Source organism: Dipteris shenzhenensis, chromosome 2 (genome assembly GCF_047967505.1).
Source record: "Dipteris shenzhenensis isolate YYH24624 ecotype China chromosome 2, Dip_SZ_1.0, whole genome shotgun sequence".
NCBI lineage: Eukaryota > Viridiplantae > Streptophyta > Polypodiopsida > Gleicheniales > Dipteridaceae > Dipteris > Dipteris shenzhenensis.
In genome coordinates, this window is record NC_141597.1 from 48,360,463 (window position 1) to 48,385,240 (window position 24,778).

A 24,778-nucleotide genomic window follows, 5' to 3' on the forward strand; every position below is an offset into this window, starting at 1 on the left:
AAAGCATCCATGAGGATTAAATCTGACGTGCAAGCCCTGCTCAACCATTTGACCAACAGAAACCAGGTTCTTGGTGATGTTCGGGACATGAAATACATCATATAGGTATTTCTTTTTCCCATCCTGCATAGACAAAGGAATTTTACCAATCTGCACAATAGGATGTGCAGTATCATCACCAGTATCCACAAATCCTGGTTTTTCCATTTTCCTTGCATCCTGCATCCACTCTGCATGACTTGTCATGTGGTTTGACGCATCATTTCATTCTTCTGCACTTGTCACAGAATTGGTCATGTGCTGCACCATAAAAAGATGCTCATTTCTGTCATCACCCTGTCTACTAGAAGATGCATAATTGCCTTGCTGCAATTTTCCATTCATAATGTCATTCTACTTTTTGTAGCAGTCCTTAGCCATATGATCCATTTTACTGCGGTAGTAGCATTCAACATTGTTGTTTGCATTTTGGCCTCTCTGCCATCCACCACGGCCTCTTTGGCTCCCCCTGCCTCTAGAGTTACCATGTCCTCTTGCATAGGACTGGTTTTCTTGAGTTTGCTGCATATTCTGATTTCTACCACGGCCTGCAGATCGACCTCCTCTACCTCTGCCTCTACCTCTTCCAGCATTTGAGTAGAAGATAGTTTCTTTTGAAGTTCCTCCTGAAGAAGATGCACCCCCATTTCTCTGCTCTTCAGAAATTAGAAGAGCAAACAACTCTTCAAAATCAGGAAATTTTTCACGACGGCAATGGATGTCCGAAACTGTGCATAATCCTTTCCTAGACCATTTAAGGTCACAGAAACTAGATCATCATCTTCCACTGGCGACCCAATGGAAGCAAGTGCATCAGCAATTTTCTTCACCTTCATGTGGTAGTCATTTATGCTCAAATTTTCTCTCTGCACATTGTGCAACTCCTGTTTGAGCTACATTTTCCTAGCTTGCGTATTTGTGCTGTATATTTTTGCCAAAGTATCCCATGCCTCCTTTGGCATACTTGCATCCTGAATATGCACAATCATAGAGTCCGAAATACTGATAGACAGCCAGTATATAACTTTTCTAGCTCTCTCATGCCATCCTTTAAATGCCTGCATTTCCTGTTGATTGGGAACATTAGGAAGAACTGGTTCTTCTTCATTTCCTGTAATGAACTCCCAATAGCCTTTTCCCATAAGGAAATTCGTCATTCTAAACTTCCATGCCTGGAAGTTGTTCTTGTCAAGCTTTTCTGTGACAATCTGTGAAAGAGAATCAGACGCCATTACAGAACACTGCAAAATATTTTGTCACTGCGAAAAACACAGCTTTTGCCTCACACGGGCAGATCTGCAAAACTGACGAAAGTGGTATCTGACCACACAATCACTTTCCTAGTAATGATTTTGCATCAACAGGCAACAGGCATGATTCTGTAACTCCCAATATCTCTGCACACAGGCATATGATGCAATTTCTGTGGCACCTTTTCACCGACCAGCCAAGCAGTGGTCGCACAGCAAAAATAGGGCCTTTTTCTGAGTGTCTGCGAAGAACTTCCGCCTTCAAAACGGGCCCCGAAATCGCCTCGAATCACAAAAATAAAGTCACCAAGGGCTTTGCCCTTGCCCGCAGCATATACTGCCCTCTCGCCACACCGCGAAGGGCGTCTCAATCTGAGACAATGCACTCTTGCACTTCTGGCTGTGCTACCTGTAGAGATTTGCTCCCAAACTCCAAATAGGAAAGCAGCACTGGTCCTCTTACCAGGACACCACGAACTTGGTTTGCTTTCACGAACAAGGCTCTGATACCATGTGAAGATAGTGGGAGAGAGGGAAGGAGTCTCACTTGCGGCTTTCTCACATGCACAATGGGGGAATACACACAAAGGTGGAGGCTAAAAACAGTTTTCCTCTTCTTAGTTGTGAAAGCCAAAAGAACTCTAGTACAAAGAAAATAGAAGAACCCTATATGTGGGTCTCAAACCAAACTCAACTAACTAAGGTGGCATACTAACTGAGCCACGAATTAGAGTAGATAAGGATAGCTGTCATCCAGCTATTATTCGTGGGCGGTGTACCAACCGCATCTGCAGCTAACAAGTCAGTGACATAAATGCACAACGGTCACCCTGGCATATCATGAGTGGAGCTCGATATCTCAACACATAAAGCATTAAAAGAATAGGAAGAACAAAGCATCATGCATCAAGGTACATCAAGCAAATAAGAGAACGCCATTGACATCAAGCATTGAGAAGCAACATCCTTGCCACCTTCAGCCCACCCGTTTGTAAATCAATCCTGACCACCTGAGAGTAGCTATGAAAGCATCCAGGGGAGGTATTTACATGTAAAAGCCACACTTGACCACCTTAAGTAGCAATGTATGCACTAAGGAGAGGTGATGGAATGTAAACTCACATCTAACTACCTTGCGGTAGCCAATGGATCATGGCACCAAGGGGAGGTGCTGAGATATGGTGCCATGAGCACATAGATTAAAGGCTAAGGTATGGTATAGGAAATAATTAAAGTAGCCACCCTAGGGGACTACATGATGTGGAGATGTGGATTGAGGATATCCACAAGGAGAGATGTGGATCAGAGGACCCCACAAGTGTTGACTATTCAAAGGGCACTCTCTATATAGGAGGCATATCATGTATTGTTGAGTACATACATTTAGAATAGATTGAGTATTGCCTACCGTACCCCCTTGAACTTTTGCTAATTCCACATTGCACTAGGAAAATACGATCCGCACTTTTACATCCCCCATATGTCGGCACTCTTTATGGTAGCAATTTGCATATTGTATTGCATCAATACATATTCCTCTACGGATTGGACTCCAATATTGCACACATACCTTCATATAAGTAGTGGATTGCTTTTATGTGACCACATATGACAATGAAACACCTAGCAAAATGGGATGTCACTCAGCTTGACCAAAATGAAATCATTTTTTTTCACTTCTACCTCTGGTTTGAATTCTTCTCTATGCTTATTACATGCAAGGGCAAGTAATGGTCTTATATCTACTCATCATCATCCAAGCTATTGTTGTGGGACTCGACGGTGACTCACGTCTCGTGGGGATGTTGAAGATATGCCCAGGTGGGTTGGATGAATAGTATCTAACCCTCTACTGGCCTTTAGTCGATGCTCGAACTTCTCTTGGCAGTCCCGTACCAAGTTCTTGGCATCTTTTATGTATTGCTTTTCTAGGATCAGATCAGGATAGGTCTCCTTATAGGAGGACAAGGGTGCTAGGCCTTGCGCCCGCACTGGATTGTTTACCTCTGGGATTGGGGGCACTTCAGGGTCAACCTGGTTGGAAGATTGTTCGGAAGCAAAGGAGGTGGCAAGAGTAGTTGTCTCCTCATCATAACCGTCCTAGATGAGCACTTGGTTAGAGCCATCACCTACTCAAATGCCCTTCTTAGATCGGGTTAGGGGATGTGGGTGAATCTCATGGCCGGCCAACGGGAATCCCTTACCCTTCCTTGTGAGCTTCCTGATTGCTGTGCCTAATGCCTTGGCTTGCATCCTCGTGATGACTTATTGGGGCACTGTGGCCACATGGCCCTGCTCGATGCTGAGCAGATTAAGGCTGGTACTCTTTGGCGGGATGATTGGGGTGGTTAGTCTCCTCATGGGATAGTCCTAAAACAGATGCTCGGTTCCACAACCCGCACACAAGGGTGTGGGGTTGAACATGGTTGGAGTGGGGGTACAATCCCTGTATGGACTACCCTTCAAAAGTGTGGGCCCTGGCATTTGAAATAGACACCGGAGGGTTGAAGTACCGATAGGGGCATTCACTTGCTCTATGGGGACCCTGGAAGGTGTAACATTGGAGTGGGGGTCTCCAAGCAATTGAGTTTAGGTCTCTCGCCCTTGTGTTCACGGGGGTGGTCTAGAATATGGAATCCTATTGATCCTCTGGTAGGAGGTAGTGGATCAGGGTGCCACTTCCCTCCTCGTAGGGGTAGTAATCATGAGGTCCATGATCAGGATCCGTCTCCTCCCAGTCGTTGGGCACTTCTTCTACCAACACTTGATTGATTGGGGTTATACGAGGTAGCGGGGGGTGTGGACCCAATATGGGTGGTGGTAATAGAGCTGGTTGAGTTTTGTACTGGCTAGAACTAGCAATGGGACCACCTTGAGTGATCAGAGGGTTCGGCCGGGCCGTTAGGGCTAATGGGGGTCTCATTTGATAAATGGGTTGGGGAAGGGACCTTGGAAATTAACATTGGGAGGTATCATTGTTTCCCCACCTAGCAGTGTGCAGTAGAGTGCCGGCCTTGCCCTTAGGCGCGGACACTCATTGGAGGGGTGGTTGCCATTGCATACCTCACACTAGACATTGTCTCTCCGTGGAAACAAGTGGGGGTTGTTCAATGCCTCCTTGGAGGGTCCTGTCCTCCACTATTGGCCTACCTAATCTAATAGAGCTCACTCATGTCCAAGCCCTTGGGCTCGCTAGTCTCCTTCTTCATCGATTCTACACTCAAAGACCTAACCAATGGAGCTAATTCTGAGGGGTCCAAGGCTTTATTCAAATTCGTCTTGTCCATCATGTTGTCACATATGCGGAGGCCACCTTGCTGCATAAATCAAAGGAAGTATGATTCATCACCATGAGGTGGTCGTGGAGTTTCAAGTCTGCCAATCTGATAAGGAAGAGGGGCAACAATTGCTCATCGCTCATCCGCTTGTACGGTTCACAATGGGCATTGAGGTGCTTGATTCTGGAAATGTAATCCCTTAAGGATTTCCTTATCATTTTGCTTTACACCATACAATTGGTTGATCGGGCTCCATTTATGGCCACTTCGAACCCCACAATAAAGGCCTTTCTCAATGTCTCCTAGTTTATCTTTTCTTTTGGGGTGAGAGCCCTATACCATTGGCCTGCTTTGCCATCCAAGCTAAGACCAAATGCATTGGCCATCTCTAGGTCTTCGGGAGCACCAAAAGCTTGGAAAATTTGTTCAAATCACTCCATGTGGGAGACCAGGTCTCCTTCTCCAAGGAACTTATTTATTAGCTTGGAGATTGCTTGGATTCGCAATGCCTGCGGGAAACACTGGGTCGAGTGGAAGTGGTGTGGTCCCCCTTCCTAGGGCATTCACCAAAATGCGCATTGCCTCATCAGTTAACACTATTTAGGGTGCTAGCGGAGGCGGCGTTGCTGTGGGCCTAACAAGGTGCAGGGTTGGCCTTAAGCCTAGCCCAGGTGATGGTATCCACGTAGTTGCTAGTATCGGCATTGAAACGTATGTGCCAAGGCCTACATTCATTGGTGCAACTGGTATGGATGAGAAGGGATGTAATCCCAGAGGAGGTGGGTCCTGGGGCATGGGAATGTTAGCTCCATGCAAGGGGCAGTAGGGTGGAAATTGTGGTGCCCCATAGTTGACGAAGGTTGGTGGCACTGGGACTGTGGGGGGTTCATAAGGCACTCTGCCTTGGAAGTTCCTAGTATCCCCTCGGCTGGGGTTGTGCCTTCGGACTTCCCTCATCCATGGATCTTTATCATCCATGTGCTCCCACTTGGAAGGTCTTGCATAGGTGGAGGGTCATGGATCTGCGAAGGTGGTTTCCGTCCCAATGTGTAGTTTGGGAGCTGGATGTTGCTGACCTTCCTTCCCTGCAGACATGCCGGTGAAGGGGTTCTCCATGTCTGCTGACTCTGTTTGGCCCAAGTGTCCGAATATGTTGGAGAATTTACCCCTAATCCTGGATGCAACCGAAGGTGCAAGTGAGTTAGGAGAGGCTACACTTGTGAATGGGCTTCAGATGCCCTTGGACTCGAGGGGTCTTGCATTACTTCATCCAAGCTTTGTGTTTCATCAGAGCTAGATAGAGTTTTTGGTCGGGGGCCTACTAATGAGTGGAGGCTAGGGATCAATTTTTCACATCCCCAGCTAGGGCGAAGGGTGGATTGAGTGTAGCTCAAAGCACTCTCTTCCAACACGAGATCCTTTAGCAAAATTCTTTCGGACCTCAAGTGCATGTGGGAGGCCTCTAGCTGAGCACACTCAGGTTGAACTAAGGTTTTGGAATTTTTTCATTCTTTGGCTACCCCAAAGGTATCGCAACGATCGGTGGGATAGCTCTATAATGACGATCGGAGGGATAGGGTATCACACCGGGCAGTGGGATATTGGTATAGCTGCAAGCAGTGGCATAAGCATATCACGATATGGTCAAATAGACACCTAAGCATGGGCCTAAAGATGATCTCAAGAATTGGAGGCTTTTGACATTCTCAATACAAGTTATCAAATAGTTGCTAGAGGCATTGGCCATCAAGTTAAGGTAAGAGAAGAGCAAAAAAGGGTTTATAAAATGCCTCTAAATAGGAAACACATTCTTGAAGCTATCTTGGCTTATGGGAAGGACTAGAATATGTTGAGGAGAAAGGGTAGTATATTTCCTTCATAAAAGTGGATTTTTATAAATCTTATGATAGAATGGAATTGTGCTTCATTATCCAAGCAATACAAGAGATGAAATTGGTATTACATTTTAACTCTTTCTAGATACAATCTAAAGAACTATGGAGCCAAGATGGAAGTTGATGGGTTGACTTCTCTAAACTTTGATGTGAAAAGATACCTTAGATAGAGTTCACCCTTGCTCTTTGCTATAGTAGTAGACACCTTGGGTTGGCTCATTATTCTAGGTGAGATTAACAATGGGTTTATTAGGGTATTCAGCTAGACAATGGAAGCCCAATCACCTATTGGTAGTTTGAGGATGACATATTTTTGTCATAATGATAAGAATTCAATGGGAATAAATGTCCATTGTTTGGAAATATTCTATGTAGCCTCTTGATCCAAGGTAAAGCATGGTAAAATAGGGTACATGGCACCAAATGTAAACCCATTGATCCAAGTTAAAGCATGGAAAAATAGGGTACATGGCATCAAAAGGAATCCCCTTGATGTGCTTATGAATAGACATTGCTAGGTTTTGTATGAAGATGTTCTCTTTTATGCATTCCAACGGACCTTCATTATTTAGTCAAGGATAGGTGTGAGTGGTTGCTTCAAAGATTAAAAGAGACAAAAATGGCAAGGTCTTCAACCATCCTTGGTGAGGAAAAAACATTTTCTCAACCACTTCATTTACCCTTCTGTCATTGATTTTGTATCCTATCAGTACCCTTCCAAAAGTGGCATCAAATAAACTCAACAACTTGATGATTATGGGTTTCCTATATGGAGGGGACCCTAATCATTAAAAGATGGCCAAGCTAAGTGGGACTTTTGCATCCTCCCTAAGCAAGAGGGAGGTTTGGTATTGTTAACATAGAAATATCACGCAATATTAAATAGGTACTACTCTAAGAGACCATGCTATCAAGGATGCTTTTATATTGAATAAAAAGGTGTTGAGAACATGGTAAGATCTTTGAGGGATAGAGGTATCTAGAAATGGATAGTTGATCAGGAACTCAAAACATCCTTCGAGACAAAAGCGTGGCCCTTTGGGGGACTAAATCTCACTTTGTTGGATGGGAGGAAGATTGTATATCTTTGTTAAAGAATTCAAGTGGATCTTAGATAATACTCAATGGAATGCTTTTAGAATAATTTTTTGTGGAACGTTTTGTTGCAAAGAATTTCTTTGTTGCATAGTGATGATCTCTTGATGCATGGCAACTCATTTGGCATTGATTGCACAAAAGTCAGAAGCTCTAGTGTGACATATTGTGAAGATTTGTTGGAAAAAAAATTTGTAGGACTCAAAAGAATATTGATCTTGCTAAAAACACTTGGACAAATCCATGAAGCCCTAGAACCTACTTTGTAATGTGATTGAGAAACTATGGACAATTTCTTGCATTAGTTTTCATCTTTTCTCAAGGATCGTAAATGTGTGCATAAGTGAGTGAGTGAGTGTGTGTGTGTGTGCGTGCGTCCGTGTGTGCATGCATGCGTGCATGTGCATGTGCATGTGCGTGTGCATGTGCGTGTGCCTGTGCATGTGTGTGCGTGTGCATGTGCATGTGCGTGTGCGTGTTTACAAAACATATCCAAACTATTAAACTATAATTCAACAAATTGATTCAATACAAATTAAATTCTAAGCATAATTTTGTATAATAGTACAATGCTTCACATTATCGTGCAGTATTTCAATCAAATGGTAAATTTTGTTTTCTAGTACTGCCTAACAGAAATTTCCAAATATCTATATATGAATTGAAATAACAATGATGATATAAATACCCCAGTATACTCATCGAACTTTGTGAAATTTGTCATATTGATTGAAGGAGAGATACTAATCTACCACCATCCAACATAACATTTTGTTAGAACAAATTAAGTTAGATTGAGAAGGAAGGTTTAGAATGCATGTCCCCAATTGTTATCCATGTCACAATTAATTAAAATGAATTCACAATTAACGATGTTATGTCTAGTGAACATCTCTTTTTTTTTTGGCCTTACTCATGTGATTTGACATTGTAATGAAAAATGCCCTATTTTATGTGTCATTGAATGTACCTTATCCAATGCCATTTTGATGTTTAAGTCAATGTAGAAGTTGTTGATATGTGTAATTTCATCACTAGATAAGATTTATTTTCCAATGTGACCATACATATTTTGTTTAGTAAGTGCTTGTGTGACCCACAGTTTAAAAATTTGAGTTTAATCATGGCTACGGTTGACAATCAATCAAAACTGGCTAATCACAAGAAGCTTAGCATAGGTAATTAATTTCTAAGGAGAAGAGATCTAACAGATATGAAAATTTATACATATATCTATATGTATAGGTATGTTTTTTCAATTTTCATATTTGCTTTTTTTTTTGTGTGTGTGTGTGTGTGTTGTTAGCCGGAAAAGAAATCAGGACAAGTGGCTAGACACTAAGCATGGCGACGCTCAAGGGCCACAGAGGAAAGGAGAACGTGAGGGCGAAACGTTATCATGGGAGGGGAAATGGGATTAGAAGGGGAGGGAATGAAGAGGGAGACTATGGCACCAGGGGAAAGGGAGAGGGGAAAGAGGAGTATGTCCATGGGTGGAGGAGGAATGTAGAGATGGAGACATCAAAGGAAGAGGACCATGCTTTATTTGAAAGAAAGGATGAGACGGAAATATCAAAGTACTAGCTAGGTGGCTTTACAAGAATGAGCGTGTCACATCAAGGAATAGCCCCCTCCTTTTATAGCCAAGAGAGGGGGTCTCTCCCAATAAATGCCTCCTCCCACATGCATGGTGCGTGTGGAAAAGTCTCCCATGTGGACTAGGCGGTTACGCACTCTCAAATGTGTGCGACAACCCTTTGCCTCATTTTTCCACATAAATCAAGCCCCATATCTCAAGTCTATGATACTCCCTTGGTCTCTTCCCAATTTTATAATATGTGCAAACCTCTAGAAGGACAAGTGGAGGGTTCACACAAGGAATCTTGCCACCTCATCCAACTTTCCCCATTATTTAACTTGCTCTCTTGGACCTTCTATACCTCCCCCATATGGGCCTATCCTATATGGAGGGAATAACCCAATATAATATCCATCTCCACCTATTTTATTACTTCTCCCATGGACTTTGAGCCATATCTCACTAAATGCAGCCTAGGTGGAGGGGTGGCACATGGAGGAGCCATGCCACCTTACATTTTATAATATTACTACCATGGATTATGTACATCACACCTTATGGGTCCTCTTACGTGGAAGGGTGGCACATGGTCATGCCCTGCCACCTCAACCCTGGGCCCTATGCACACCATATTTTATTGTACTATTGCCACACATACAAACACACACACATATTTATGCCTTTTTCCTTAGACAAATTTATCCATAACAGTGTGTGTGTGTGTGTACATTAAAAAGTCCCATCAATAATTGAGCCATACAATTAATTCCATCAATTGGATAAAAAGTAGAAAAAAGGAGAATCATATAACAAAAAATTATTTGAGACATTTAAGCTGAAAAATGCAACAACTAGAGTTTGCAAAACTTTCCACCAAAATTAATAATTTTTAATAATATTGAGTTTGACAAACATAATATTAAAAAACGATGTCGAATCCTCAAGAAATCTAGGTTCTGAGGTCAGGGTCCACTTACATGCTACCATCCAAACAAACTAGGTGTTAGAACAACATAGTTACATTTGGGTAGACAAGTAATGCATGTTTCCCCAACTTATTATCGCTTTACCTAGGAATATAAACTACCATATGGATTCTTAGATAATTTTAAAAACGTTTAAGTCACAAGTGGAGTAACGAGCGAATGAGAGCATGGGTTGAGAAGGGATTAGTGGAGGTATGGGAGGATTAGTGTGCTTGGTGTGTGGGGTGGTTAAACAAATAGTATAAAGGGAAGATTTCACGGGGTGTACATAAAAGAATAATTCATCATTGGGGAAGTATACATGTGTGTGTGTGTGTGTGTGTAGAGAAATAAGTATATGTGTGTGTGAGATACATTTACTAATCAAAATTATTTTTGTGTGTGTGTGTGTGTGTGTGTGTGTGTGTGTGTGGCCTACCTCCAACCCTGAGGATAAGACCACATGTGGGCAGTAAGCCCACCATGTGGAACTTACTCCCCAGCTACTTATAATAAGTGAATAAAAGTGGGTCTATATGATAAGTGTCAAAATGAAAAAATGATGCCAATAGAAAATGCGTAAATGACTTCTGCAAAATAGATACAAAAATTATTTAAAAATAAGGTAAATCACAAAATGACTAGGGATTATCCATGCTAAAGAATTATCCAATAAATGTGAATTAATTGTATGGCACTAGCCCAACCAAAGGCTAGTTGGGAAATCAAAGTGTGTGTTTAGATTAAAAGTCCCATCAATAATTGAGCCATACAATTAATTCCATCAATTGGATAAAAAATTTTTAAAATGAGAAACATATAAGAAAAAAATATTTGAGACATTTAAGTTGAAAAATGGAACAGCTAGAGTTTGCAAAACTTTCCACCAAAATTAATAATTTTTAATAATATTGAGTTTGACAAATACAATATTGAAAAACGATGTCAAATGCTCAGGCAATCTAGGTTCCACGGTCAAGGTCCACTTACCTGCCACCATCCAAACAAACTAGGTGTTAGAACAGCATAGTTATGTTTGGGCAGACATGTAATGACTGTTTTCCCCAGCTTGTTATCGCTATACCTAGGAATATAGACAACCATATGGATTCTTAGATGATTGAACAAACATTTAAGCCACAAGTGGAGTAAGCAATGAATGAGAGAATGGGTTGAGAAGGGATTAGTGGAGGTATGGGAGGATTAGTATGCTGGGTGTGTGGGGTGGTTAAAAAAAGATTGTAAAGGGAAGATTTCACAGGGTGTACATAAAAGAATAATTCATCGTTGGGGAAGTATACATGTGTGTGTGTGTGTGTGTGTGTGTGTGTGTGTGTGTAAAGAAATAAGTGTCTGTGTGTGTAAGATACATTTACTAATCAAAATTATTGTGTGTGTGTGTGTGTGTGTGTGTGTGTGTGTGTGTGCACATGTGCGTTCGTGCGTCCATCATCTATATCCCTCATAACATGCTATTTCAATGATTTTTATTGTGATGATTTATTTCATAATTGAACCACAAATGTTAGGTGTCATTATTGACTGCCTAGTTTGTGGTTAGCGTGATGACCACCTATTTGCGTACCTAGTATTGCTTTTGTGTTCTATGGATCACATCTGACCTTGGTGTATTTCTTCAATAGTGATTTTTTCACTATATTTATCAACCATGGTATTTGGAAACCATTTGTATGGAATTCTTTTCTTAGTTTACAATTTTTTTTTGCCGCATCTCTTTCATCATTGCATATGTATAACAATGGTTGAATCTGTGATATTATGACCTTATATGAATATGAGTTAGGTCTATTTGATTGTTTCCAAATGAGCTTTGTTATTTTGAATGAAATGTTGTCTCTTTTTTCATACTTCGTGATGTAATATGTTTTGCAACTAACTAACATGACAAATAGTTCAGTGTTTAAGAAGGTTGTTCCAAATATTTATCCTTGCTCATTCTTGGGCAAAGTTTTTTTGTTTCTTGTTTAATATCCACAAAGTTGTTGGATATATCCAAAAAGGGTTATCCTTGGATAAATTTGCTGACTTGTTTAAGAACGCAAGTGCATTTGTTACGTTGATCAAACATAAAGCATCAATGAACCTAAATGAATGTTGGAAAAGATTTATTAGATCCCATCTTCCAAGCCTCCTCAGTATTTTAAAGAATGAGTGTTCAAAGTAGAAGAAATAGAGGTTAAACTACATTGGTGAGCAAGAGAATCCCATAGGTATTCCTTTTATGTGCTTCCACATTTTATTCCCTAGTCAAATAAACATATTTTCAATGAGCCAGTTTGCTTTATTTATAATGTCATGCTTATTAAACTCTAACCCTATTGTACCGTCTTGTCTATCCACTTCCCATTTGTTGGTTTCTCTATGCTGTTTGGTAAAAGAATGTATTTCTTCTTTTTTGTGATGCGATGTGATTACTTTCTCCATTACTTTCTCCAACCCATTCTCTCCCATCAATGGAATTGCCTCATAGCATTTTGTTATGTCTATTGATATGACACTATATATATGCTTGGGTAGATTCAATGTAAAATCATAAGTATTTGTCATCCAATAAATGCAACATCTTGATCCACCACATAGAAAGATATCTGCTTGTAGATCTTTGCAAGCTTCTTGAAGTGGCTCTAGGCATGTTTTTAGAAGTGACGTTATTAGAACTGCCATTTGAGAGAAGCAACAATTATAGGAATTTGTTATCCATCTGAGGGATTTTTTGTGTGCTTTATATGAAGCAGTTATGTATGGATGTGATTTTGATATCACTTTGATTTGTGGATATCTTGATTCTTGTATTTCACACACGTTGGTGGATATTTCATCTATCGATTTTGTACTGCATCTGAAATTCTCCTCCTTCAAGCCTTTCTAGTGCTAATTGTCTTATTAATTTTTTTTCACACACGCTACATGATTTTGAGCCTTATCCATGTAGCATAGATATAAGTTTCTTATCAATTCCTCTATCTATCATTTCTTTCTAGTTATTACGTCTTGAGAGTCGATTTGATTTTTGCTAATAGTTGAGTTTTTGCATAGCTAGTCTAGGTCATCAATGAGGATTTTAATAATATTGTCACTAGCTAGGCTTGGACATATGACTTCTTCGAATTGATTCCATGTGGATATCAATTCCTCTTTCACTTCCTGAAGTTTGTTTTGTCTTAAAGGGATATGATTCAATTCTTTTTTAGTCATTTCCCATAGACTTATGTCTTGGATTAGTTTTAAGTCACATGTTTCTACATGACCAAACTCATTCTCTTTGAATGGCTTTGACCATTTTGATTCACATGCACATTCTATTTTATCATTGATAAGAAATTCACAAAATGATTCCTTTGGTTTTATATTTATTTTTTGGTACACTTTGTGTAAACTTCCATTCGAAGCCAGCATTATACCATAAGTTCATGTCAAATTTCACATTGGATTTTTGGACCTTTTTTTCAAATAGCTTCTTTATAGAGATGGATTCTAAACATTCCATTGACAAATAGTATGTGAAAATCTAGTCTGCAATCAATTCCACAATCATCGCACTTGTAAGTCGTCCTCAGCTAAAGCATTCTTCTTTGATGTGATGGAGTTACATACTATTGCTGTTCCATGCCCCCTTCCCATTCAAAACTAAAGGAATGAACTAGGGAACCTATATTCGTGACATATGGTCTAGTTGATGATGGTGGAGTGGTTTTCTTTGGTTTGTATTTTCCTCCTATGGCTCCACATTCTCTACGATATCCCCTGCCATAGTATGTCGAGTTTGGGCAAAAAGGTGTTTTTTTTTAATCATCTGGTCATCCTCGTAAAAAGTGATGTGTCCAAGTAGCTTAAGGATCCTTTGTATATATTGGATTCCTTTGCCATCCACCCTAGGAAAGAGATCTACATTTTGGTCATGACAGATTTTTTAGACTTTATTTTATGAATTTTTGGAACTGCACAGGGGCTGCACAGAGACTATCGATGCCTTGACTATTGGTCTAGTGTCATTTGCAAACCACGTGATTAGTGTCGGCATTTTGATTTTTAAGGACTCTCATACTTGATCAAGGATGGACGTTATTCAACAAGAACCATGCAGCATGGTCAAACCATAAAATGTATGATTTTCATCTCGTTGTTTCTGGGCAAAGGCATTTAATATATGGATGTAGATAGTTCCATGTTTCATCTAGATGTTTCTTTCTTTTTTCCCACTCTCTACCTTGCAAGTTTTGACTTGTGATAACATGCCATATGGACATTCACATTGATCAGCATCAAAATGGCTCATATTGAAGCACCTACAATCAGTTTGTAGTTCTCATCAATCACATAATCTTGTGCCTTTGCTAAGTCTTTGCAGTGCTCTTTAAATTCTCTTCCTTCTCCCATTATTTCCCACATGTCTATAGAAATTGGTGCTAAGGGTGATTAGTCACCAAATTTCCATGCTTTGTTATTAACCAATGCTAAATTTATTTCCATCTATCTCTCAGAGATATAAGGGTTTGCATATGGAATTTCACTGGGCTACAATGGTGAGAGATCAAGAGGTGGCGGAGTATGGTGTCATTGTGTAATAATCTTTCTATCTCCGAAAGTGAGATCATCCATAGCTATCAGGCTATGAGTGCTTACTAGACACAAAGATGTGTCTCCCAATAGTCTCTCTTTCCTTGGATACTCCATGAATTTTAAAAAACTTTTCATTAGCTAGAGAGTTGTAATCATAAAATGTTCTTGTTGTTTCTCATCTTGGATTATCAACTCTTCAAGTTGATTTTGAATCTGCACTAGCTTTATGAGAGAAGCTTTTTTGTCTGTGCGATTCAAATGGCGTACTTTGCACCAATCTTCTACGATTTATTGCCACTTCAACTTGGTGATGAAAATGAACATGGGAGATGTTGGCAACGTTCAACGAGTGTCGATCAAAGGATCAAGCACTAGCTAGGAGCCCATGACTCAAAACTAAGAAGAGAATTGGCAAAAAAAAGCAACCAACTAGATGGATTGGGTCTATTGTACCAAGTTATGCTTGGAGATGGAAGGATATTTGCAAACTAGGGAGTCACTCTAGTATGGGCAAACCTACATGGGAGATAATGTGTGTTGGTGGTTGCTCACCCATTAGATTAGCGGCACTAGTTTTTTGGTTGACTTGCTTGCACTTATGCTTGTGATTGCTTTCCATGTTTGGATTTGGGTTTTGTTTGATTAAAGGTTAGATCTTCTATTCAAGAACTTGTACTTATTTGGGCAGTTAAATATTAGAAGATAAGTAGAGCAATTGGAATTCAAACATATTAGTAGTTTAGAAATTTCACATATATCTTTCATTAAATTGCCACCTTTTTTTGGGCAGGCTTAATAAATAGTATTCACCATGTTAGAGGGAAGTTTCCTCTTTGTGACAGCTCATCAAGCCACTTGTCACAATCTTTGATATTTGGGTGTGGGGTGCTTTTTCACACAAACATAGGCTGCGCCTTTTTGATATCTCAAAGCATTGCCGAAAATTGTGCAAACCAAACAAAACATCAGGTATAAGAGTTGATTCTTCACACGTTTGATGAAAGCTCCGTAACATGATACGGAGTTTAAGGTTAAACAAATAGCGAATTTATCTTACCTTTTGATGAAGTGATTCAATCCTACGCAGCTTTTTTTGATCCCGTGATGCCGTTAGTTAATTCTATGATCTTTACGATGGAAAACTCATCGTTTGGTGATGGCGACTACGAGTAATTAATTATTTTCATCACTTTCACGATGAGAGACTATCATTTGGCGGTGGCAGCTACGATAATTATTTTTATCACTTTGACGATGGAAAATTCATAGTTTGGCGATGGCACCTGGAGTTATTAATCCTTTCATAGAAGCACTTCATCGCAAAAGCAAGGGTATTGATGGAGGACGTTTGCGACGAGCTAGCACGAGAAATAGGAGAAGACAAGGCATGAGTTGAGGAGCTGAAGCAAGAACAAGAAAAGATGAAAGCGAAGATGGCAGAAGAACGTGAGATGCTAACGATGGCAGAATTGTGACACGAGAAAAGGGTGAGGACGAGGCTTTCCCAGACGCAAGTTGAGCTAGAAGGCAAGAATTATGCAATGAAAGACGTAAAAAGCAAGTTGGAGGCGTTTTGGAGGACCGTGAGGACGTGTAGGCTGGATCATGAAAGGTTTAGCAAGCTAAAATGCTGAGGCAAGCTCTAGAAAGGCTGCTATATCCAGAGTGGTAAACGGATTCATCACACTTTCACATGGTCTGGCAATTGTCATAGTCCTGCTTGTGTGGAGACGCATTCATCTAGCCAAAGTGTCACAGTCTACGTAAACATGTTCTTCACGTTTGTGATCGCCCAGCCTTTTCGGTCCATGCTTTGCCACTCAAATACGGCATCTTCTTATTCTTTGCGGGCTGGGTAGCCTTGGGCTCCTCTTCATCCTAGAAACCAAGAACATCCCTATTGAAGAGATGGCAATGGTATCGAGAAAACACTGGTTTTGGAAGATGATCGTACCGAGCGTTCCCAAAATGAACGAAGGATCGATGGGGAGATGAACTAACAAAGGCGAGCAATAGATAGATTGCAAAGATTTCGTGGCAATTGTTGCGCCGCCACAAGCACGTGATTGAGGATGGGCATGCTTTTAATCAACCAAGCGATGCTCGTCTCTTGGCAAATGCTCAAATACTTTAATGTCTTCCTTGGCCTCAACGTGCCCCAACTTTTCAAGAGATGTTCAAGAACTTCAAATCTTCGTTACTTGCTTTAAACTCTATCTTCACCACTTCTCTTGGCCTTGTGGTATCTTACAAGTGCTATGGTTATCACTGATTTCCTGAGAAAGATCTAGTAGTTTATTATTGAGCACCTCCAAAGCCGATATGGTCACCAACTCATTAAACCAAACATTCAATGGAGTCTCACCATTCCCACCATATGGGATGAGCGAGCTAAGCAAAGCACGATAAGCTATGTTGAAAAATCCGTTCTTGTAATAAAAGGTCCCAAGTGTCAAAAAAGATGTTCATCCTCATCCTCTTCATTTAGTTCTTGAGTCAGAAGCTACATCCGCTTATTGTCTTAGGAAATAAGTTCTTAGTGGTAGATGTTGGATGTGGGACTATTGATTTAGTGGTGCACTACATAAGTAGAGTAACAAGCTCACAGAACCGATGGTTGTAGGGTCTCTATGGTGCTGAACAGATCGGCGTTCCTTGTGTAGTCCGTGGACCCATTCTGGAAAGCCGGCTGGAACACGCTTAGCTCAGGCTTGTACCCAAGTTGAAGATGATAGTTGGGTGTGGGCGTTGCACCAACGATGAGCATCACCCAATTTCATTTTGTTACTGATTCACGTGTCAAATTGACGGAGAATTTGCTTATCATAGCAGTCGTGGGTCGTTGACCATTGTTGTCACCGAAAAGCCTGAGCAATTGGATGGCCTGGGGACAAGGAAGCTTTTCTAGTTTGGTGCCCAATCATCTTGAGCAGAAAGGCGAGACATCTCTGGATGCTATTTGGTGTGGCTTTTGTAGTCTGGTGCCCAGTTATCTTGTGTCTTTCTCTTTTTTCTGCTTTCTCGCTCGCTCCTCTCTTATACTTCCTCATTTGCTCCCCCTCTGTAGACATCCCCAATCTTCTACTTACAGTCCCGCTTGTACCGCGTCGTCTGCTCTGCTGCTGGACCCCTGACGATACTCTCGCTCAACCGCTTTGCATACCACCAGAATACAACGAATGGGAGCAGTTTCACAATCGAGGATAGCGCTTGCTCTGCCCTCAAATGACTAGCCATCTTCACAGCTCGATCTTCTTGCGGGTGCCGGATCAAGGAGCCAGGGGTTTCACGAGTGGTCTATGGACAGGCAGCTTTGCCTTCTAGGATGTTCAGTGGGGTCACAGAAATTGGTCGAAAGATCTCATTCAATGAGGGCGTTGTATGAAGGGAACAAGGCATTGAGGCGAACTTTATATTCCAAAAGATGAGAATTTGAGTTTCACCTGAGCGTTGCTCATGGTGATTTTACCGTAGCTCGAGTACGATTACGACTATTGACATTCAATTAATATGCCAATATCTTATCAATTTGTGAGACTTATTCTCAACTCTAATATTCTTAGCTCTAATATTCTAGGCACTTATATTCTCGATGCATGAGGAAGGGCCCATTCTCTCATATTATAACTCTTTGAGGAAGAAAGCGTGGTGCCTCCTTGCCCACACACACTGTGGTTATAATAATTATATATTATATATTATCGTACAACTATTTTCAATGGTTCATCCATTCAAAATTGCTTGTTCTTAATTTAAAATTTTACAGCATTCCTCTCTTTTGATGCATGTTCTCGATGCGAGAGAGCAAGGAAATCCAAGGTGGATGCAAGATCAAAAGATATCGACACTTTTACTCATATGATTGTAGTCCATGTGACAATATTGTATAGGTTGCAATGAGGATCAGTTATGAGCTATTGTGAGCGTCACCTTATTCATGTATTTGTTGGGCTTCAACTCCCAAAATGCACAACCAATATGAATACTAGATTTGTGATGCCTATGCTTGGACCCCTCCCACCATGATTTTCCTAAGACGGCCACTTGAAAGCGAGGGGTTTGAGTTATCTTGGGACAATTTACCAAAATTGACATGCAATCACAATACTTCCATAGCATCATCACCAAACCAATTTTTAGTAATGTTGCCCTATTATCCAAACAATCAAAGAGGGTAGAGATATCGTGTATCTCCCAATCTTAAATAGCCTCTCCATTGTATAGTCCTAGATGGCCACCCCCACACCATCCTCATTCATCCAAGAAAAAGTTTTTCAATGGGAATGAAACTCCTGAGGGAGGCAATTGAGAAGGCAACATGGATGATAGTGGAGGCAACAAGAGGATTTGGGGCTCTCTTTCTTGTAGTGGAGGTGTAAGTTTCACTCTTCTACACTCTACATCATAGCTTATGAGAGCAAGCATTCATGAAGGGAATGGGGATGCAATTGGTGAAAGAGTTGTGGGGTCAACTACCTAGCAAGAAAAGCTCGCAAGCATGTGCGTGCACACACACATACACACACACACACACACACACCTATTCTTGCTACATTGGAGAGCCTTCCACTTCAATGGAATGTTAACTGCATGATCAAAGACTTTGGATTGGAATTGCAAACCGTGGCTAACGTGAGTGACACCATCCTTGCAAATAGGGTGTCCTTAGAGGTCAACCAAGACTACAAAGCATAGTTGGCCTATCAACAAAGAGGGGTCACTTTCTAGAAGGCAGTTCTCACAAGAGCAAGAGCCAAAAGGGCATTGTCCAATGATGTGATAAGGAGGATTCAAGAGTAGGCTTAAGGGAAGTAAAGTCTTAAGCTTGAATTTCATGATGTGAAATCTATTTTGTAAAAGTTTGATGTGGTTGCAAAATATTCCCAAGACCAAACCCAAGACGTGCAATCTCAAAGCATGTTTCAAGTTCAATTGCAAACATAGTAGTTCATAATGTGGATAAAATCATGTGTACAAACTGATTGCCATCCATGCATTGGTATGTATGTGAGATAACTATTTGTGATGCAAGTTAGAGTCCACAAGGTGTCGCATGTATGCAAGTGAAATCTTAGAAGGGAGAAGGATGTTGAGTTCTTGCTTCACACAACATCTAGAGCATTGGAACTACTAACTAGGGTTGAGTGGGTATGGGTGGTGCATTTCATGTGCACCACGAAGGGCATATATTTGCCAATTGATGTGCCTCTCCCCTAAGCGTCTCACACTTCACTTTCTACCAACCTATAATCGTATTTCTAAAATGGAAGAATCCTAAGCATCATGAGTGATTCCTACCATTCACTACTCCTTATGCTCAAAAAGCTAGTCCTTCATAGCTTTTACTTGAAACTTGCAAGTTTCTCGATCAAATCCAATAACAAATGAGTGGTTTAAAGAGAGGCACACTTCAACTTTGCACCCCAAAAGAAAATGTCATTTCATTCCAAGTAGATGATATAGCTCCTTGTTGGTCTACCTTAAACTTGTGTTCTCTCTACTCCATACAATGGATTACACCATGGGTAAGTGTTGACCACATGTTGACATCACTTGATATCTTAAATACTCATATGGATAATCATATATAGATGATAGTCAACCATCTTACATGCGCCGGCAATAGATAATTCAATAAGCCCATCTGGTCTACCTTAGAGACTTGTAAGTTCTCTACTCCATACAACGAATTAGGATTTGTTCACCATGGGCAAGCGTTGACCACATGTTGACATCATTTGATAGTCTTAAATACTCATATGGATAATTAAATACTCATATGGATAATCACATATAGATGATAGTCGACCATCTTACATGCGCCAACAATATATAAGCCCCTCTTACAAAGCATGACTTTGAGCCCTTCCTACAAAGCACAATAATCGAAACCTATAATGATCATGGTAAACATATTATAAAGCCGACTTTGTGTCAATCACTCTAAAGTGTTGTCTAGATGCATTACAAAAGCAAAACAAATGCCAAATATACAATGAAGCATTCCTCAAATCCGTAGATGCAATATAAGAAGGCTATGATGAAAACAATAAAAGTTTTAAACATTAGAGTGAATTGAAACTTGATTTCTAATTTAAAATAAAATACAAATTATCTAATAGCAGGACGATAACTATGACACGAGACTACATCCTAAAGGAGACTACAAGCACTTCGTGCAACCATTATACAACATATATCATTGGTTATTGACAATTTGAAGCATCGATGATGTTCAGATATTTGACAATTTTAAGCATTGACAATGTTCTAACATGCACCCCAATGAATGAAATTTATATGCAACAAATAGGAAAAGGTTTTCTCAAATGTTTGTTCTTGTTACGTAGACAACTCATGACCTTCCATCCAAAAAAAAAGCAATTGCAAGAAGACATTCTCACCATATTCATATAGAGCATAGACCGAATAAAAATATTCCCAAAATTTTCACGACACTTGAGAAGAAAACCACAAAAATATGAAACTTCACTATAGATAATTATCGTGCCTCTCTTTTGGGATGTACTTTTCACATCTCTACTTGTATATTTGTTTTGGACTTTTGCCAGCCTTGTCATCCGCATTTGTGAAAGATTACTTTTATCCAGTAAACGCCTTCATTCCATGTTGACATTTGATTAGAATTTAGAACAATATACAAGAGTTCTCATATAACTCAGAATTCGGGCACTTGTATGCGCCAAAGATAAATTGATGAGCAGCAACAAGGTAGTCTAGAGCTTTGATTTATGCTCAATTTATGTAACAATCACATACATGCATGCATATCTTGTCATGTCATTTCAACCCCAGTCTACATAATTCATGTATTTCTGATCATAGTTGTAAGACACGTTAAGACACGACACGTTAGACACGCTTTAGACACGAGTGTCTAAAGTGTCTTAAAGATAAGACACGTAAGACACGTTTTCCAGTTATAATAATATTAAATAAATATTAAATTTAAAAATATAAGTATGTATAAGTACAACTTGGTAGCATGCTGCATGACTAGCTGCTAGTTTTAAGTTTTAACATTTTAGAAGTACAATGTAGTTAAGAGTGAAGACTTCTCAATGCTCACTTGTCAATTAAGACTTAAAAGTTAAATGCCAAGACTCGAGACTTAAAAGTTAAAAGTTAAGACTCAAGACTCATGGGCTTGCAAGTCATGACTCACAACTTTAAGGTTTAAAGTGCAAACCAACAATGACATTCAAAATTCCAAATTACAACTTAAAAAGAGCCTAGAGGCCCGAGGGCTACATAGATGATAGACTGATAGTCAATCATCATAGATCAATAAAGTTTAAACATATGTCATAAATAACTCGGCCAATGCCAACAATCTAGTAGTCACATGTGACATGAAATTTGAATGAAATCTGAATCCTCATACATATAACTGAATGGAAAACTTTTGAATCTCAAGAGTCAAGTCTCTCAAGACTCATCCTAGTCTGAATCTGCTAGGTCGCTGCCACTGCTGGATCCAAAGTCACCATCAGTGATAGTGGTTACCCTCACTATCATACTGTGGCTCCTCAGGCACCTCATCCTCCTCCTCCTCCTCCTCCTCATCCTTCCCCTCCTCCTCGTCCAAGGCAAACCGCATAGGTGTATCTGACGAGGTACTGGCCATAGCCACAGCTCTCCCATGGCCACGTCGAATGGCACAACCACGACCTCGTGCTCCTCTTCCACCACTCCTGCCTCTGACTCTGCCTCTGCCTCTGCCCCCTACCCTCTGATGTGTCCCTCTGTGCTGGAATAGCAATCGCTGATGATGTTGATCTACGACGTGAACGAGTGACTCGTCTATCTATGGTCTCTAGCTCTCTATGTAGCTGTGCATATATCTCCTCCTCATCAGCTTCAACTCTAGCATAAGTAGGCAACTTGGTTATGTCAATGCTTGTAGGATCCACCTGCAACAACATTTAGAAGCATATGTTATTATGTTCAATGTTCATTGTTATGATTTCAATTTCCTAGATATATTAGGAATCGAAATCATAGATGATAGAACTGTGAACATGTTACAATAGACTCAAGCTACCAATGTTACCTGCATTGGACCTGCCAAGTTTTTAAGCTTTCTTATAAGCCTCAAGTTTGCACGGCAGTATACTAAGCGCTCGAGTTGCCTTGTGCTTAACTTGTTCCTTATTTTCGTATGGATCAAAGAGTAGGAGCTCCAGTTCCTCTCGCATGCTCCTGCTACACATTCCTTTTGCCATTTGGTTCCAAATCCCGATTGGCATTTACAAATCGAGATTAAAGGAGTGAGAATCAAGATCAATCATCATCTACATTTACAGTTTACCTAACCAGGAATAGCAAATGCCAAACTTCAAAGATATATGTCTCAGCTCTCGAGTCTCACCACCTGAGATAAAATCCGGAGAGCCAACTTCCGCACTCGAGGAGTGGAGTAGCCATATGCCTCCCACCACTCAATTGGCTTCACACAAATCTCTTTCCTTCTAGACGTGGGTCTAGAGAAGGAAACACCCACACTATTCTGATACTGAGAAAGCTCCAAGTCCAGCTCCAATTGCTCATCCTCTGAAAAAACCCTCCCTATGTAGGCATCTCTATCCGCCAATAACTCTGGCTTATTGAATAAATCAACTCACTTAAACAGTGGATGTAAAAGTGTTGCAAGCCCATGGATGGGCCTACACATGAACTGCCATCTCGTATCCACTAGAGACCTTATTTCTTCCAATCTACATATCAACATAATTTGTAAATTATAATAAACACTGATAATGGATTTATGATAAGTGATGATTCATTACTTATTAATATAATGGACATAGACCAACCTTACCTCTCAGGTGCGAGGGAGTTACATGTACTTAGCGAAACACGCAACTGCTCCATGAAATGATGGACCAAGCCAAGAGTACTTCCCTCCATATCAGTCACCAAGACAGCGAATAAAGGATGGAGAGCTTTCACTATGGACTCCATGTCAGTCCAAAGTGAGTGATCCAAGCACATCCTCTGTACTGTCATGCTCTCTGCCCTGGTAGAGTCAGGCCACTCTAACCACATCCGAGACACCACTGTCTGTCGAAGAGCTGCATGCACTGCAAGAAGGCGCTCCAAAACAATGTGCATGTATGCAAAGCGTGTCTTCGATGGCCGGGCAATTTCCAAGTTGCTATGCTCCTTGAATATGGCCAAGGCCTTGGGCTTCTTCTTAAAGAAGGCTGCAATGGTACTAGCAGTCTGCATCACACTAGCAATCCAAGGGAGCTGACCGATGTCCTCCATGAGAAGGTCTAGGCAATGTGAAGCACAAGGAGTCCATACAATGGAAGGAAACTCTGCCTCCACAAGCTCTCCCATCCTCACACAATTACTTGCATTGTCTGTAACAACTTGGACCACATTCTCAGGCCCTATCTCGATGATAGCTGCTCGGATATGCTGAAAAATGACTTCACCTGTAGTGCTAGCACCTCCTCGACCTGTATCAACAGCTTTCAAAAAATAGGTACCAAGGCATGAGGATACCAATATATTAATGATGCCCCTCCTCCTAACATCACTCCAACCATCAGACAGAATGCTGCAACCAAATTTCTTCCATCCCTCCTTGATAGGATCAAGAGCTTTGTTAATTCTGCCTATCTCCTCCTCCAACACAGATGTCCTCATCGCACCATATGTCACACCTGTCCATGTATCTGTAGCTCCCACAGCTGCCACTGCCTTGATCATCCTCTTCCACTGTGGTGTTTGTAGGACATTGAAAGCAAAATTGCATTCAATCACAGTCCTCCCAATTTCAATATCTGCCAAACGCTGCCGCTCTTTTTGCCAAGACTGTGTGGACAATGCAGCTAATAAAGTCCCCTGGTGCTTTTTCGAAGTAGCCATAGTGGTGGATGGTGGTGAGGATGTAGCAAAAGCAATGCCCTCTTTCCTGGCCCTCTTCGAGAGGAACCAATAGCACTAGAGTCACTATCCATAGCATCATCAAGGTTGATAGTGTGAGACTCAGGCCCCAACAAATCCTCATCTTGCAAGGCAGCAGGCATGGTACTAGGTCCACCACAAAGTTTTGGATGATCTC

General features: G+C 40.7%; 1 pseudogene; it reads right to left on the reverse strand.

Moving 5' to 3' along the window:
* The window catches only part of LOC147904891 (uncharacterized), a 40,757-nt pseudogene extending 16,226 nt beyond the window's left edge, over positions 1–24,531 (reverse strand).
* Between the last annotated feature and the right edge of the window lie 247 nt (positions 24,532–24,778).